At 37.2% G+C, this 15,622-nt stretch overlaps 1 protein-coding gene and 1 long non-coding RNA gene across 5 annotated transcripts in view; one reads left to right on the top strand and one right to left on the bottom strand.

Annotated features, from left to right (window-relative positions):
• Window positions 1–15,622, bottom strand: part of LOC144320503 (uncharacterized) — a 60,691-nt gene that overhangs the window by 33,171 nt on the left and 11,898 nt on the right. The window contains exon 3 of the long non-coding RNA XR_013386121.1: window positions 15,458–15,537. This is a non-coding gene — a long non-coding RNA (uncharacterized LOC144320503). The remainder of the gene's footprint in view (window positions 1–15,457; window positions 15,538–15,622) is intronic.
• Window positions 1–15,622, top strand: part of LOC144320501 (uncharacterized) — a 140,451-nt gene that overhangs the window by 120,096 nt on the left and 4,733 nt on the right. Inside the window, exon 12 of one of the 4 annotated variants that reach the window (XR_013386102.1) lies at window positions 11,408–11,437. The exons of 1 other annotated variant lie outside the window; for it this stretch is intronic. The gene's annotated coding sequence lies outside the window, so the exon portion shown is untranslated. Of the gene's footprint in view, window positions 1–4,228; window positions 4,358–9,447; window positions 9,641–11,407; window positions 11,438–15,622 lie in introns of those variants that run through there. 2 more of the 4 variants (XR_013386101.1, XR_013386099.1) reach the window with 2 other exon arrangements.

Raw genomic sequence — 15,622 nt, 5'->3', positions numbered from 1 at the left:
TGGGGTAGACCATTAGTTGATAGCCTCCAAGTTGACAGTTGACAGACCAATGTCCAGCTAACTTATTTCTCCAAGAAACCATACCTCCAGGTGTTCACACCCTATGTAATCTCCTACAGTGATGCTGGCCTTGGCTATGTGAATGATTTGGGCCAATAGGATATTTGCAAGTATGATGTAAGCTGAAGTTGGTAAGTCCATCACCTTGGGGCTTATCCTCTTGGAACACTCCTACTTTGGAGCTACCTTCCATGATTTAAGCAAGACCTGACTATTCTGTTGGAGCAGAGAACTACATGGAAAGACGCTGGAAGATGAGTCATCCTGTAGAGAGGAGAACTGAGATATACCAGCAGAGCTTTCAGCTGAATGTAATTGCTCCCAGGTAGGAAAGAAACATCTATCTACCTGCAGAATTACCTTAAATAATAAATAATTGCTGTTTAAACCACTAACTTTTAGGGTAATCTTTTAAGAAACAATAAATAGACATCTGAAATAAGGGATAAGAAGTAAGAAGATTTCATTGAGAAGATCTAGAGGTGAGAAAGAAGCCTCTAAGATAGAGATAGATAATTGAAAGGAGCATTCCAGGCAGAGGAAACAGCAAGTGCAAAGGCCCTGACGTGGAAGTAGGCCTGGCTTATTTGAGGAACTACAAGGAGGCTTGTATATGTGGAGCAGAGTGAATAAAAAGAACATTAAGAAATAAAGTCCGAAATAGTAATAGGGGTCAGATCAGCCTGGGCTTTGTAGGTCATTGTAAACACTGACTTTTATCCAGAGGTTGATGAAAAGTTATTGGAGATTTTTATGCATTTTTAAATTCATTCACTAATTATCTATATAGCCTGATGGTGGGTAGTTTCCTAGTGCTGGCTATGCAATAATGAATGAGGCCTGCGGTGGGTGGGCAGGGGTAGATGGGCAGAGCTACAGGGGATGTTGAGAGGATGAAAGAAGAGGAGCAGAATCACAAAACAACTGGACCAAGGAAAGATGGCTTCAGTTGGCTCAGGCCAACCTGAAGGATAGAGACTCTTTTAGACAAGACCCCTCTTTATTTTCTTCAAAGTCTCTCTTCAAGATAATTTGCTACAGCTTTACATTAAAGCACATTATACCTGCAAAAGAAACCTCACTTCTCTTTTAATGCAATTAAATTTCCTAAAAGCTTTTTCCAAATAAATCATGGCGATTCATCAGCCACGCACATGTATTCTCAAAAGATCCTGCCAGGCTCCAGTATTCTGTGCTCTAAGTGTGTGTCAATACATTTATAGAAAAACACTCTGTTAAATTTTAAAAGAATCTCTTCAAAAAGACACTGTGTACTTCCCAAAAGGTACTTTACGAATATAGTACTTTACAGATTGCAGTGAGGTTTCAGAGCAATTGACTCACCCCTGCATCATATTCTTACAACCAAACTAAATGACAAAGTAACAAGCAAAGAATGCATAGAGCTAACATTATTATAGCTTTAAATAAAAGTTCATGAAGCAATTTTCCTTAAGTGTGGTGCCATACACATCAAAGTATATTTGGTAGCATAGATGATGACAGAGTAATAAGAGAACTTTGTCAGGCTTTGACATGAGTAGTTTCTGGAAAAAAGTGTGAAGATCTGGTAGGGGGTGGGATAAATTGTATTCCTCCAGCTGGTCAACCTATCAGTTAACAGTGAATCTGGATGGTCTCCCAGTTCAGGTCTGACTGTATTTAGAGTAACAGTTTCATAGAACTTCTCATCAAACATACCGAAACAGAAGTGTTCTCTTCAACAAAATAAAATCCCTCTACTTATCTTATTTTCCCATGGGTTTAATTTTTTTTTAATTTTATTTATTTATGATAGTCACACACAGAGAGAGAGAGAGGCAGAGACACAGGCAGAGGGAGAAGCAGGCTCCATGCACCGGGAGCCCGACGTGGGATTCAATCCCGGGTCTCCAGTATCGCGCCCTGGGCCAAAGGCAGGCGCCAAACCGCTGCGCCACCCAGGGATCCCTCCCATGGGTTTATAAAAATGAAAAATCCCAAAAATAAGTTGCTGCTTTAGAACTGACCTATGTCCAGCTAACTCATTTCTCACAGTAATGCAATGAAATGGTCTTTTTTTGCTTTATGTCTCTTAACTTCTAATTAATGACAGGATTTCAATTTCCAGATAGCTGATATTTAATGACTTCATCAAGCATTTGTTCTCTGCCAGCAGCTCCTATTTTTTGGACTTAAAAGTCAGAAGCTTTCATCTAAGAAATAGATAAGAAAAAGTTAAAAAAAAAAAACTAGCATTGTTGTTCTGGATCTTTTAAAATCTTCTATAAGGTGTTTTAGTTTCCATTTTAAATCATTCAATCTCAAAGACCTAGCCTAGCTTCTCTTGAAATATGATTCTATTTTAAGACACATCACAAAATTTCTTGTGTTCTATACCACTATTATAGTCTCTGCACCATTTCTGGCTCTACACTTTAATCTCTTCCACAATCTAAAACAATAATTTCCATAGATTCCAATCAGTCACTTATGTATTTGACTCTCTTCAAGGGTTTTGGCCAATGTTTCTCTAGGTTCACCTGAATCGGAATCATTTGGTGTTAAAATTCAGGTCCCACAGCTCCACCTCAAACTTACTGATTTGCAATGTCTAAGTGGCCCACAATTTTTGACAAACATACCAATTGACTCAGATGTACCAGAGGTTTGAGGGTACTACACAAGGCCAATGGTCCTTAAGCCTTATGAGACTCTAATAAAATACTTGCAAACCCTTAGCCTAACATGTACAGGGGGAACCATATTTTGTGCATTCTCTCAGGAAATTGACAGGAGCCCTAAAGCCTATCAATGGACCCTTTCCTCAGAGTATCTAGATCCTGAGACCAGAGCCCCTTCTCTCATAATTTTCTCTGTGAGGCTTCTAAGGAAATCGGTGCAGGGAAAATGGAATACCCATTGTACTCTGTTCTGTTAAGGAGAGCCATTGACAATTTCTGTCTTTTATCTCAACCTCAAAATGAAGTGTATTTCTTCTCATCCAATTCACCCAAGTATTGTGAAGCTGAAATTGCTTTAAAAGCATTAGAAGAAAAGTACTATATAAATGCAAATAATAGGAAATTTGATTTAAAAAAAAAGAATAGTCATATCCAAGTGCACAACAGCTGCCCTATCAAAAATGAGCAGTTTGAGGTTTCACTGATACTGTCATTCAATAGACATCAGAGAATAAAGACTATGAAGTGGTTTTCCAGAAGTCTTCATGAATTGCAGGCATATTTTTCTCATGCTATCAAAGTAATATGCCACATAGAGAACTAAAAGACATGAGGAACCATAAATCCTATAGGCTTGCTACTACCACCCCAAAAGGACAAAAGGATAAAGGAGCCCTATCACTGATGGCGAAATGCTCTACAACTTCCAGTTCAACTCCCACAAGGAAACTCAGGGAGCTCTGAAGAGAATATTCAGATCACCACTCTCTCCCTGTGCCAAAAACCATTTTTAACACTTAGCACAAACATCTTTCCATTATATAAATCATCTGTCCACATTATAAAGTCTGGCATTTACCATTTTAACTGCTCAGGTTGTCATGTCTACCATGGCCCCTGATCCATCAAGTTGGTTTTTGAAACCAGGGCAACAGTGCTGGTACTCAACCTAAGGGGATTCTGATGGTAGGCTAAGTCAATATAAAAAATAAAAACAGGAGGATATATTTTTTTCTAGATGCTCTGCTGTTTAGATGATATATCTGCAACTATTCTCAGACCTCCTCTGAAACTATCCCTGAAACTGCTTACAATTTAGCCAGTAACTGCCCACAGCACTCCTTCTTTAGTGCTACAAATTAGAGGAGCACTTGGATAAAATATTTCCCTTAGCCAATGAGTGAGTGGCCAACAACATTTTGTAATGCATAGTTCTAATTATAAATAAGATATTAACAGAACCTTGCGAGAGTAATCAAGGACGGAAAAATAACCTTACCTTCAGAACAGCAACCTCTGCATAGCTCTTTTGCCTGAGCTCCAGAGCCCACATGTTAAGACTCTTAAGAATTATACATGACAGAAAAGGAAAGAGTGTCAGTTATCATGACTAAGGAAACTGAAGCCTTATTTCACTTGATATGCATATTTGTGTTCTTTTAGGTCAAAGTATTAATTCTCCTCTTATTTGAAGAGACAGTTGGGATTGCTTATTTACTTTTCAGCAAATCCATAAAGAGAAACAATCCATATTTCTGGACTTAAATAGAAGAAATTGATCAAATACAAAGGGAAGGCCTGATCTAGTACCTACCAGAAGGGAGATGGGAGACAGAAGAGAGTTCATGCTTTTGAACAGAGGGTATGTATGCTATAAACTCAAGGAAATGCATTATTTTACTTTCTTCCCACAGCTCCTCTGCAGGAGGCAGCACAAAACCAAACAGAACAGTCTATATAGCCTAAGATCAGGTCTCAGTTCTAAATGCCTCTTTATATATGTAGTTAGTGGACCTTAAGCAAAGAGAAATTTGATGATTAAAAACAGAGATCATCTTGTATCCACAGCATCTCTTTCTGCCACTTTAGGAAAAACTTCCAAATATTCTAGCACATATCAAAACCAAAACTCTCATAACCACAGCAGGAAATACTATATAAAGAAGAAAGCTAAAGATTCTTACTTGAACAACTTTTCTTTCTCTTCAGATCAAAAACTTTGAGCCTATAGAGCTTTCATGCTCTATCGTTCAATGAAAGGATTCACAGAGCTAAATAGTTCTAATTTTTCAGTCATATGGAATAGAGCTATTGTAGATAAGACTAGAAATCTTATAAAAAAATCTCTATCCTATTGGTTACATCAATAGAATTCTTCCATCATAATATCAATGAAAAAATACATCTGCATATGACATTTGGAATAAATGTTAGATCCTTCCCTGAAATTGCTTATTACCTTACCTTTTTAAAACCTAATACATTCCTGCCACAGACTGAGTGTACTATTTTATGATGAGGACAGAAAAGTCCCACTCGTGATAGGACTACTGTATCACTCTTTCATGTTCAGAAATGTTACTAGTGTTGTCCATGCATGTAAATGGGTTTTGAAAAAATGAACAGCAGTTTCTTCTCCACTTGATACATGTAAAATCCATTTTTCATCAACATTTTTTTGAAGAACCTACCACTGATTGCAGCTCTGCTTTTCTCATCACAGTCTGATGGATGTTTTTGCTCAAAATAAGCCGCCCTTCACTGATTGCTGCAGGCTGCGTGGTCTGTCAATTGTGAAAATACAGCATTCCCCAGCTAGACCACATTGCTTCTTGTAATCAAAGAGTCAGATACAAACATTCATTCCAATGATTCCGCGACCCTGATCTCTATTTGCTTTAATGCAGTGTTCATTTTCACTGTGAGGTATCCTCAGAACAAAAATCCCACAGGTTAGAAATCGAGTCACTCACCCCAGTTAAGTTAAAATCTTCCCCTCAGTAAGAGAGTAAGACTCTCGTTTTTCCTAAAATATGTGCAAAAGAAGGGTAAGTTTTCTTTTAAAATACAACTAGGTGGAAGCTGCCATTTTTATGAGGATATAGAGAAGTACAGAGTGTGGTAACTACAAACTAAAGATTTGCATCCCTGACAACAACTCTAATTGTTATGAGTTTAATAACTGTCGATCAAAAGAATGTCAGTTAAAAGCATGGTTGCAGAAACTCAGAAATGAACCCAAAACAAGATGGCCAATTAATCTTTGACCAAGAAGGAAAGAATATCCTGTGGGAAAAAAGATAGTCTCTTCAACAAATGGTGTTGGGAAAACTGGACAGCAATGCGAAAACAAATGAAACTGGACCACTTTTTTACATCATACCCCAAAAATAAATTCAAAATGGATTAAAGACCTAGGGGTGCCTTGGTGGCTCAGTTGGTTAAGTATCCAACTCTTGGTTTTGACTCAGGTCATAATCTCAGGGTTGTGGGATGGAGCCCCACCTCACCTCAGGCTCTGTACTCAGCAGGGAGTCTGCTTGAGATTCTCTCTCTCTTCCTCTGCCCTTCCCCCTGCTCACTCACTCACTCTCTCTAAAATAAATAAATAAATCTTTTCAAAAAATGAATTAAAGACCTAAATGTGAGACCTGAACCCATAAAAATCCTAGAGGAGAACACAGGCAGCAGCCTCTTTGACCTCAGCCACAGCAACTCCTTTCTAGATATGTCTCTGGTGGTAAGGGAAACAAAAGTGAAAATAAACTATTGGGACTTCATCAAATATCTGATGGTTACCAGAGGGGAGGTGGGTAGAAGGATGGGTTAAATAGGGATAAGGACTAAGAAGTACACTTGTGATGAGCACCAGGTGATGTGTGAAGTGTTGAATCACTGTATCATACATTTGAAACTAATATGACACTGTATGTTAACTAACTGGAATTTGTTTATTATTTATTTATTTAAGACTTATTTATTTTAGAGAGAGAGAACAGGAGGGAGAGGTAGAGTCTCAAGCAGACTCATGCTAAGTGCAGAGCCCAACTCAGGGCTCAATCTCACAATCCTGAGATCATGACCTGCGCTGAAATCAGGAGTTGGATGCTTAACTGACTGAGCCACTCAGGCATCCCAACTAACTAGAATTTAAATAAAAACTTTTTAAAAAGCACGTTTGTGAATCTCACGCAAAAATACAGGGAATGAATCTGTTAAACAGAAAGACCCTGAGCTACTTCTTATGTACTGCTGCTAGAAGGAAGATGTGGAGTTTAATGGTGTTATTCAAAAAATAACCACATTATATTCAAATTTATGTGCAATGAAGACTGATTTTAAAGCTCCTATTCCAAGTAGGAAATTACTTCTTCTGCCAAAAGGAGTTAGCATTTACATCAACTAGGACTAGGTTCAGCTATATAACAGAAAAAAGGAATGGCTCAAATTCTTAAAAGAGAGAAGAAAGTTGAGACTTCTAAGTCTCTTATGCATAAGAAGTCTGGAGGTAAGCAACTCAGAGCAGGAATGATGGCTACAGCATCATCTCATACTCAAGTTCTCATCATTCTTCCCCCATCTTGGAGCATGATTTTCATTCTCAAAACCATCATATGGTCCAGGTGGCTGCTACAGCTACAGCCATTACATCCACATTCCAGACAGTAGGACAAAAGATACAAGGAAGAAAATCTCACTGCCTCTTTGAAGAGAGATTTCCAGGCAGTTCCACACAACGCTGCTACTTACATTTCATTGGTGATAATTTTACCTAATTGTACTGGAAATGGAGATAAATAGTTATATTTGAGGCCACAAAGAGTCTGGCTAAAACCTGAGGCTCTCTTACTAAGGAAGAAGGAAGAATGAACATAATAGAAAACCAGTGATACTTGATTCAGCACTCACCCTTCACCAGCATCTCTGCTATTAGAGGTATCAAATGACCTTGGGCAAGTCACTTAAATCTCTCTGTTCTTCAATTTCTTCAGCTCTAAAATATCTAACTTGTATATTTGTTTGAAACTTAAATAAGATTATATGTGTAAAAGGCCTAGGGCATATAGGTCCTAAGCAAACATTAGCCCCTTCCACATATCAACAGGAGTAGGTTCAAAGGAGCTAGACTGGACTCAAACTGGCAAATTTCTTGGAGCCTATAATTGGAACCACTGTCCCCTCCATCAGGGACAAACAGCGTTAGTTCTCCTGGCACTTGATGTTCCTTTTCTTTCCTATACTATGCCCTATATCCAGCCAGTGCCACAGAAGCCTAAGCAGATAACTGGGCCCACAGAAGCTGTGGCAACTGGAAGACTCTTTGTATAGAAAGAACTGGATAAATGAAAAAAAAGGAAAACATAAAGGAACCCCCTCCCCCCAGGAAAAATGGAGGAAATAAATTTTCCACTAAGATTCTAGTTTTTTGGCAAAGACAGCAAACCATTCAGATTTCTAGCAGTTTATACTGTCTGGTCAAAAGAAAGTCCTTCTAGATTACTCACCTTTGATTTACTCCTCAAGTCATTGGTCTCAAAGAATCCATTAACAGACTGGAAATGACAGGATAACCCATCACCACTATGGACCAACACTACAAATCCTCCTGATAATTTCATCCATTTCATGGGGAAGCTAGAGGGTTACTGATAAATTGCCTGCTACCATAGGCCACGTTCTCTCCAAGCATATACTGAGATGGAGTTTGGGGTGCAAGATGTTTGTGAGGGATAACCCCTGTGAATGGAAGGAGTAGAACCATGATTGGGCAGAAGGTCAGTTAAATTGTAACAGCTGGCAGGGAGCTCTGGAGTAAGAGCTGTCTAACAGAATGTCCCCCATCAGGCAGCTATGGCTTGATCTTTATTACCACCATCACTACCACCCCCACATCTCATGAAATCATTAGTGGTGAGCTGTTCTGGAATGGTAGGACCTCTTCAGATTGTCTACTTCTGCATGGCTGGGCAGCAAGAACTTCCTTGAAGAGGAACAAGGCAGCATAAGTCTAACCCATCTGCCATAGAAACCAATGTCCAGCATAAAAGATTTCAGTGTTTTCCTCGCTCTGCTGTTCATACATTGATTACTTATCACAAATGGAGTTGACAAAAAATCACTGTATTTCACTCCTCAACTCACACATCACAGAGTGTATGTTTAATTGATAGCAGGTTTGAAATGCTATATAAACAATTCAATTAAGATTAGGAAGATTGAAAAGTCAGGCTTACTCTATCAGCCTTCTTGGTGTTAAGATCAATGCATATAAATAAGGATTTTTCAATTTAAAAAAAGATTTGAATGCATTTCATAATCAATAGAAAGAACAGGAAAGATAAGGACTGTGGAGGAAACTGATGTTTTAGCAGATTTCCAATATTTTCTAAATCTTGCTGTACCAGGAAGCAAACTGTTTTAGTACTTATTTTCCAATTTTCAGTTCTACTGAGATGCAATGGATGCTTTCATTTTCTAGTTAAAATGTTCAGTGGTAAGCTAAATTTCCTCAACTCTCAGGGTAATCTTGCAATTGCTGTGTGTGTCCTTCCATGGGGATTCCCTCTAAGAAATGCCAGACACCCTTTATTTCACAAAATTACCAAACTCTCAAAGAAGCAAAACACACCAAAAGAATTTTCCTGCACTGGAATCAAAATCACTCCTTGCTTAACAAATAAAACCTAGTTTGTCATATTAAGTACAACTCCATAACAGTCTAAAATACAGACTAGTTCCCTCTGTAATAAATCATTTTGAATTTTTTTTTTATTTTGGTGGGGCATGGTGGGAACTGTTCAAGAAACTGGAGTAGTAACAGAGCAGATTACCAAAACACTATGCATTTCACATTAACATAGTTTGATTAACTACCAGTTTTGATCTTAGCCTTCCTATGGAGCTAAGGTTCTCACAATAACTAATAAAAATGTTTCTTGACCAGGGAAGTTTACTAGGGAATGTACGAGAAGGAGGAGCTAAGAAGGGAATACAAAAGATGTACAAGAACATTCAGCTCTGTGAAGCTAAGTGTTTAATGAAGAAAGGACCAAAGCTGAGAAAGAGTTTTTGAAAGGACACCAAACCAAGAGAAGTAACTCTAGATCAAGGGATAACAAACCATAGCCCATTAGCCAAATCCAACTCATCATTTGTTTTTGCAAATAAAGCATTATTGCAACACAGCTATATCTACTTGTTTACATATTGTCTGTGGCTGCTTTCGCACTACAACAGATAACAGGATTCAAGAGTTACAACAGATTATTGATCAACAGAGCCAAGAATATTTACTAACTGTTCCTTTACAGAAAGGGCTGCTGACCCCTACTCTGGATTGTTACAAATGCTGAGTCACAGAGGGAATTAGGCCAATAACTATGATACAGTCTTAAATGGAGAAGTAAGCTTCTTTGGGCAAAGAGAGAGCTAAGGCAGGGTCTTCAGGACAATCAATGATCTCTTTTAATGCCTATATGCCAAACCATGCAAACTGTGTTTATCTGCAAGTAACAATCTTCTGTGGTAATCTCTTAACATATTTTTAGTGACTCTCCTACCTCTCCTTTCCCCCAGCTTTCTCTCCTTATGCCTCCTCTTTTCTAATTCACACTCTCCTGGGCATTTTCATAAACTTTTTCAGCACCAAGTAACTTCTGTAGGCTGATGACTCCCAACTCCACATCTCCTAAACCTGAGATGTATACACCCACTACCTTTGGAACAGCTCTACTCATCAAATGCAATACACATAAAAACTCACCCCATCTTTCCCCCTAAATAATTCTAGTGATGAATTCTGACTGCTTTAGTTAGATTCCTTGCTCCACTCTTATTATCTCTGTAGCCCTGGGCGAGTTACTTAAATTGTCTAATACTTAATTTCCTCATATGTAAAGCTGGGATAATAATAGTACTTACTACAGAGTATGGGTAGGATTAAATGAGATGGTGTATGTAAAGGTCTTAGAAGAATGCCTTATACAAAGAAATGGCTCAATGACTATTTTAATGTTTAATATTTTATTTAATGTTTTATTTTTATTTCCAATATTAATAACTAGCACTTCCATTAAATGTTACCTTTTACCTTGGCTCTCCCCCTGAAATTCTGGCTTCTGTATACACCCACATAGCATACTTGCTCCTAATAGATCAAGGATTCAGCATATTGTTTTGTAATTGCTTATTTATATGCTCTCATGCAAGTCAATAAGCAACTTGGTGACAAGCTATGTCTGATTTTACCCTTACTACTGAAGGGATATCACAGAGCAGACATAGTGGGCAGGTGGAGAGGTTAGTGAGAGGGTACTAGGTGAGACCTAAAGAGGAACTTTTAAACTAAGTCACTGAGAGTGAGGATGCAAGGGGATAAAAGGATTTCAGAAAAGTTTAGAAGATTCAACAGAACTTGTCAATGATTGGATATCAGCAATGAAAGAAAATCTCCCATTTTACCTCCTACCAGCCACAAGTTTATCTATTCTTCAAGTAAGAATATTTTCAACAGAGCAAAGTCTGCTTTCTTGAGCTAGGACTCATAGTAAGAATGAGAATTAGATGTGATTTCAGAAAAAAAAAAAAAAAAAGATGTGATTTCAGATTTCCTCTCTGCCCAGCTTTAATGTATTAGTCTTCACCTAGTCTCCTCATCATTTTTCTTATCCATCAACCAGAATAGCACAATAGATGAGAGCAGAGGCTCTGAAATCAGGCAACGCAGGACTTGTGTTTCAGCTCCTCCCTGATAACTGGGGACCATAGGCAAGTAACCCAACCCCTCCAAATCTCAGTGTCTTGAATTTTTTTAATGAAAAATTTGTAATCTATTTATTTATTTACTTATTTATTTTTATTTTTACTTTTAATTCCATTACAATTAACACACAATGTTATATTAGCTTCAGGTGTACAATATGAGGATTCAACAATTCTATACATCACTCAGTGCTCATCATAAGTACTCTTAATCGCTTTCAACAATTTCACTAATTGCCTCCCCTCCCCCCATCACCTTCCCTCTGGCAGCTACCAATTTGTTCTCTACAGTTGAGAGTCTGGTTTTTTTGTTTGTCTTCTTTCTTTGTTCATTTGTTTTGTTTCTTAAATTCTCCATATGAGTAAAATCAGTTTTCTCATCTTTAAAATGAGAGTGATGATTCTATCCACCTTGCTGGTTCATATGAAAATTAAATAGACAATGCATGTAGAGCTTTGGGCACAGCACTCAGCAAATAGTAAATGTTCTATATTCACTTTATTTTATAAAATAAACATAGTGACATAGTGAATCTTTAACTTGAAGACCCATAAATATAAGAAACTCTTAAGACAGAGCTACAATTTTTGTTTCATACATCATAAAATATAATTATACCTCCAGTTTGGAATTTTCTTAAAAAAATAGATATTGAATACCACATGAAGTCAAAGGATAAAATCCTAACCACTAATGACTATTAGAAGATATCACTAGGAACTGGAGTAGATAAAAAAAAAGTCAATCAACTGAAATCATTTGACCTCCCTAATTTTTTTCATAATAATAAGAATTTGTACTTTTGCTCAAGAATAAATGATGAATTGCCAATCTAACCTTTATCATATAATTGCTCACACAAATTTCTTTACATAAGTTATGAATTTATCACCAAACCTTTTAGAACTCAAGATTCTTATTCACTATAGACAAAGAAAAGATAAAAGATATGTTTAATAATTCCATCCTGCTAACAAATGGAAAGTAAATGTTTTGAGCAGCATATTTTAGTATTATAGCTAACTTAGAAATGACTGGTTTACAGAATTTAGTATTTATTTTTGCTTAGGGACACTATAAAATCCAAATGGCTTATCAAACTCTTCATTGGAAAGCTGTTCTATTTACAAAAGTTGACTACTGTGACAATGACAGTTCATTCTTAATTTTTCATATTAGTCAAGTCACATCATTATCAGTATGCTTTTAAAAAGTTAAGAATGACTTTTAAAATAAAAGCAACCAAAACCTAAGGGCAAGTTCTCCTAATTCTTCTCCCCCTCCAGGACAGGTACTATACTTCCAGGGTTCAGATATCCATTAAATCTCAACCTAAAAGGGTTTGAAAAGATAGAGGCAAGTTTTATGAGAAAAATTAGGTAAAATCAGAAGAAAGGTAGGTGAAAGGAAATTCATTCCAGTTGGGCTTTTGACCCTCTTGTAGCTTCAATTGAATCCCTTCTTTCTATACCACTCTTTCCTTATTTCTGAAGTAATAATTGTCATCTCATTATCTTGGAAGTTTGATTTAAGAACTAAATTCTAGGAATTTCTCTTGGCCTCATTTTGCCATTTGAAAAATGATGGAATTGTATCAGACACTTCTAAGCTTGCTTTAGCTTTCAAATGCTATGACTCCAATAGGTCATAGGTTATTTTCATTACACTAAAAGACAACTTATCCAGAAGACCCCCGGTCTAGTACACCTATGTTATACATATAGATAAACACTTAACTATTAACACAAACAGAATATTAAGATGTACTTCTTTAGGTCCCTAAGGAGACAGAATATCAGACTGAGAAATTTTGATAGAAAGTCAGGAAATGGAAAGGCCAGGAATATAGAGACCTATCTAGAGAGAGGAGAGCCATGTAGAGGGCAGGCTAAGGGGTCAAGGTTAAGAACACTTCCTTCATTATGTATGTTCATGGGAAATTTTCTTGGAAAGTAGGAGTGGAGATGGCCAGTTCAAGAAGAGGGGACACTCCAAAAGAGAAATTTGTGAAACATTAAAGACTATTTTATCATGTTGAGTTATTTTGTCTCAAGATCTCATCATCTCCATGATGATTTTTTTTTTTTTTTGAGAGAAAGAGAGAGCACATGCAAGTGGGGGGAGAGGTGGAGGAAGACAGAGAATCCTAAGCAGGCTCCATGCTAGGCAGGGCTCAATCTCACTACCCCAAGATCATGACCTGAGCCAAAATCAAGAGTCAGATGCTTAATCAACTGAGCCACTCAGGCGCCCTGATGATGATGATGGGTTTTATAAGAGAATGTCCTCAAAAATAACACTTGATTGAAAAAAAAAAACTTGTAATCATATAGGAGAAATTTTACCATATGAACAAACCTATTATGAAGCTTAAAGTTGCTATAAAAAATACTCTTATAGTGAGGACTTGTTCTGAGGAAGATTATGGTAGATAGAGAAAAAAAAATCATCATGGCACTCTCCACTTCCCCTGCTACATTTGTCTCCTATCCACATCTCACCCTTCCCTTGGTTTTCTTCTACCATCCCCACTTCTCAGTCCTGAATTCCTCAGGCAGATCATCATATACACCCTCCCAGCCATGGACTGAGCCTGGAAATACTGCACTTTCCTTTAGAACACCTTCTAGAAATGTGGTGCAGTAGGATGAGCATGGGCTTTGAAGTTGGGCCACATGAATTCTGGCCCCCTATAAACATGGGAAAATAACATCTATGTCAGCCAAGTGCTGACATCTAAAATCGCTGTGTAGTTTAGAAGTGGTAATATATTTAAAGCACCTACCACGGTCTCTAGATTATAGTGCATGCAAGGTAAGTGAATCTTTTCTCCCTATTTCCAGGATGAGGATTTCTTCAGTGTGGTAGCATCATGGTTGAAAATCATCTGATAAACTAATTCCCAATGGATGTTAATAATTAGTGGGAGTTTAATGATACTACTTCCTCAATCATACAATGAAAGAAAATGCTTGGAGACATCATACTTTAAAAACAATTTCTGGTGGGGTAGCAGGTAAGTAGAAAAGTTGAATTTTTAGGTGTCCTGTTGCATAGGTAAGATGTTTTCTGGAAAACTTTGCATGGTAACTCTTTTGCTAGTGTTTTAGAAAACCAATTTCGCAATTTTGCCCATGAGAAACTTGAAATGTTTTCAGCTAAGAAATAAAGATTTCTGATCTAACAGAACAAAAAGTAAGGGAAGTCAAAGAAAGTTGCTTCAGAGGCAATTCTAAAGCACTAGGATTTCCTGACAACTTAGAAAGATCTGTTTTATTCTTATGTAGAAGAGATAGTATAGGAGAAAACCTGTTACTTGTCTTTGTGGGAAATGAAAAGTGAAACTGAGACCCACAAAACCACCTGATTGTAGGGTACCAAGAATAAGATTTGATGGCACTGGTGATTTTGTAACACCCTCCTTGCTGTGAGTATATGATGACTCACAAGAGAAAAATGATATTTATGGAAAAGTAAAAATAGAAAAGGTGAATCGTGACCCAAAGGAAACTTCATCAATACCATACACTCATTTATATGAATGAAGTCATTCTTCTAAAAGTTTAAGTTAGTCATAATTAATCTATGACTATAGGATCTTTATGTAAGTCTCCAGTGAAATGAGAGTTAGTATAAATACCCATAAAATTTGAGCATATTTTTAAAACCCACAATTTTGGCCTAAATTACTCAAATAAGACACCAGTGGCTGAGCTCCTTCTGTGGGGGAAGTGCACTAACTACCATCATAGAGTAGAAGCTGACATTATCCCTGGAGTTTCCTTAAGATTTCTGAAAATCTGATTACTGATAGTCTACAACTCACAAATTATATAAACCTTTTGAGAATTGAGAGTTAAAGCTTTCTTTTCATTTCCATTATATTAGAGAATAATAGCATTGTCTCTCAAAGAAATTAGAGGCCCATGGCTAATATTTACTGTGGACAGTCTTACTCAGAGTAATCCTCAGCAAATGTCAATTGTATGCATAGTCGACTAATCAGAGACAACGGGAGCCCTGAAAGGAAATTATGACCCAATGGAGACTTCAGTTTATATATGCCTTTCCCAGAGTAAAACACTCAGCGATCTCTCTAAGACTAGAATCTGTTTTCTGACTTTCAGGCAGAGCTCTTGCCTTGTTTCATACTTCTACCCTAGGAAGCAGGGTGCAGTGTGAATATTTTTACCTCCAGATTAGATCTGGCACTTCCCAGCAATGTGTTCATGGAAAAAAGACTCAACCCCTTCGACATTCTAATTTCCTCATCTGTGAAATGAAAATATTACATGCAGTTCATATAATGGCTGTGAAGCTTAAGTGTATACACATAAAACTTTTCCAAGGTTATAGC

This window comes from Canis aureus, chromosome 9 (assembly GCF_053574225.1).
Source record: "Canis aureus isolate CA01 chromosome 9, VMU_Caureus_v.1.0, whole genome shotgun sequence".
In the NCBI taxonomy this organism is placed as follows: domain Eukaryota; kingdom Metazoa; phylum Chordata; class Mammalia; order Carnivora; family Canidae; genus Canis; species Canis aureus.
The sequence above is the reverse complement of the archived record's forward strand: the minus strand, read 5'-3'. Positions and strand labels throughout refer to the sequence as shown.